Consider the following 3,202-nt stretch of genomic DNA (forward strand, 5'->3'; position numbering starts at 1 on the left):
GCAGAGCGTGGGCAGAAGTTGCCTTATTTATAGACCTCTCGTAAGGCGGGGGGAGCTCAGCCAGGGAAGAGCCTGCAAGGGAGGCATCTGATCCCTTCTGTCCCTGTTGACCCAGTGTTGTCCCATTTGAAGGGAGACCATGTGGGTCACACATTGGGCACAGTTCAGGCTCACAGCTCCTGTTTAGGTCCATCTCTCCTCCTGTTGTATCATGCAAGAGCTGGTGTGGATGTACCCTCAGCAGAGTCCTGCCAGCAGTGTACACCCAGTGGGAGCTCTGCAGCTCCATCAAGCATCTCCCGTATCATTATGAAGAGATAATAACTGAGATCCCCCCGCTCTGGTTCCTCTTGATGGATGAAATACACGTGTCACAGCAAATTGCAGCGTTAGCAGCACCTTCGTCCTACCCTGAAGGAAGACACGGGGCACATCCTGGTCTGGTGTGTGCAGTGCTGAAGACGCTGATCACTGACAGTTTCTTGTTGTGCTGCATATTCTTTTTTCTCTGTAAAATCATGGAGAACGAAGGATGTAGCTACAGAGCATCATGCAAAGCAACTGATTGGGAGGAAAAATCCCTGTTTCTAAGCATGTGATTTTTTTTTAATGTCTTCTCGCAGAGGCTGGATGGCCCACGGGCTTTTGTGGGGTTCTGGGGCCCCTCTTGACCTTGGTGCCATCCCCTGGCAGGAAGCTGAGGAGCTGTTGTCAGGACAGGCTGGAGCACGGGACCCCCAGGGTCCTGGGGACCCGCATCCATTGATCAGTTGATGATTCATCTGTCTCCATGCACTAACTGGTGTGGTTTGGGGTGCGGGACTAGGTTTGTGACCATTCAGGCATGCCTGGTTTCTGCACAGCTCCCTGTCCTGTGGACTGAGACGTCCTTCAGGAATGGGCAGGCTGCTGCTGGCACGGTGAGCCTCCCTTGCTTGGCAAGTCCCAGGGCAAGGGCGAGTTTGGCAGCCCCAAGGTATCACTTTAACATGGGACATACAAGTTCTCTGCTCTGGGCTTTGTTTTCCATTTGGTTTGTGGGGGGGTTTTTTTGTTTTTTTAATTCAGCTCATCTGTGATTCGGTGCAAAGATGCTGCTGCCTTGCCCAGGAGCGAGGGATACAGGTGGTGAGAGCACGGAGGGAGCTTGGGCGTTGCTCGAAGCCTCTCCTGGGGGAGAGAGGAGGAGGAGAGGAGGTACCAGCAGTCCTAAAACCCTCCACATGAGTCGGGCAGCCCTGGGCTCTGACTGGTGCCGGTGCCTTGGCAGATTTCCTTACCGGTCGGGCAGGCTGCCAGCACGTCCCTGGTGACCTCGAGCGCTGGAAAAGGAAGCGATGTTTCAGCAGCCTCGAGCGGTGTTTCACAGGGAGGGGATGAGGTGCTGAACAGCCAGAGGAAATTCCCTCTTCCCAGTATTGGGGGTTGCTACAGACGGGAGAGCCGAGATGCTTCCCCGGGAGATGGGCTCAGGGACCTGCTGTGAGGGGGAGGAGTGGGCTGGCTACCTGGGGGCTGGTATCCTTGGGGCCTGGCCCCCCCCCCGCCAGCCATTAATGGTTCCAGTCCCCCAGCGCTGTCAGTTATACGGTGCAAGTCCCCACGATTCCTGATTTCCTGCCTAAAACCAGCAGTTCCTTTTCCCGGGACTCCAACCAGCCTTTCGCACTCGATGAGGCACAAGCGGCCGCTCTCCCTGCGCCCCCCCTGCTCCCTTTTTGATCTCCCCAAGTCTGTAACCATATCTAACCAGCTGATCAATGTGGCTCTTGGTCCATGTACTGAGATGTGGGGACACGGCGTGGTGCCGGCTGTCACAGTGCTATAAAGAACTCCCATCCACCCCCGGGAGCGGGGCTGGGAAGCACCCGGGGGTCAGACCACGGCACCTGTCCCTGTGGCCTGCAAGGAAGCAGGGTGTCCTTGCTGGCAAAGCATGTGGGCGAGACAGCAGCTGGGGGAGCAGCAGGGACCCAAACTGGTCCACAGGCACAGCTGAGACGGGCACGTCTTGATGTTGCTGAATCCCAGAATCATCTGGTTGGAAGAGACCTTTGAGATCATCGAGTCCAACCATTCCCCAGCACTGCCAGAGTCCCTAAACAATGTCCCTCAGCACCACCTCGACACGTCTGTGAAACCCCTCCGGGGATGGGGATTCCATCACCCTTTTGGTGAAGAAATTCTTCCTGATATCGAACCTGAACCTCCCCCGGCAGAACTTGAGGCCAGTTCCCCTCGTCCTGTCATTTGTTTTATGGGAGAAGAGACCAACCCCACCCCCCACTTCACTGCACCCTCCTGTCAGGGAGTTGTCAGAGTCAGAAGGTCTCCCTGGAGCCTTCTTTGCTGCAGGCTCAACCCCACCAGGTCACTCAACCGCTCCTCAAAAGGCGTGTTTGGGGAAGAGGCAACACTGGCCATGGAGGGAGGAGGGGACTGTGGTGAGGAGGGCTGGAAGCAGCCTGAGGTCGGCTGCTCATCACTGGAGGTGCATGGAGCCGTGAGCGACGGTTGGGGCTTTTTGGCAGAAGTCGGGAGGTGTTTCAGTGCTGCAGCTGGACGTCGTTCCCATCCAGCTGCTCACCACAGCAGCGTGTGATGAGTAAACGACGAACTGAAAGCTGTGCAGGAGACAATGACCAGCGCAAGTCAAGAGCTGGGAGATCGCTGTATTGCATGAGAGCGAAGGAGCTCGAATTGCTTGGTGTGGCTGGAGTGACCTGGTGGCAGCTCTGACCCCCCGTGCTGGGGCTGCTGGGCACTCCCGTCTCTGCTCTAGCACAGCCTGGAGGATGTCAGTGCTGGTGAGGGGGCGCCTGTACAGAGCACAAACACGTTGACTTGCCTTATTTCCCTTCCTCTCTCGGATACCCTTGAGCTGCCCAGCACTGAGAGCAGTCCAGGCAGTGACATTTTCACTTTGAACAGGAGCAGCCACTCCCTGGTTTGTTCCCGGGGAGCTCAGGGTCGAGCTCCTTGACCAGTGTTGCCTTCGTCTCCGGCATCAGGGTTTCTTGGAGCCTGGTCTTGGCAGACTGGCTGCTCCTGTGCTTCCCAGACCTCCTCCCGCTGGCCCCAGAGCCCCTGCAGACAGGGAGGACAGGCCAGGATGGCTCTGGTGTACAAGTCCTTGCTTGGAGCACAAAGGAGCTGCGACAAATGGGTCTGTCCGGATAGATTAGATCTAGCTTGGTGCTGT

The sequence above is a fragment of the Buceros rhinoceros genome, unplaced genomic scaffold (assembly GCF_000710305.1).
Source record: "Buceros rhinoceros silvestris isolate BGI_N320 unplaced genomic scaffold, ASM71030v1 scaffold1502, whole genome shotgun sequence".
NCBI lineage: Eukaryota > Metazoa > Chordata > Aves > Bucerotiformes > Bucerotidae > Buceros > Buceros rhinoceros.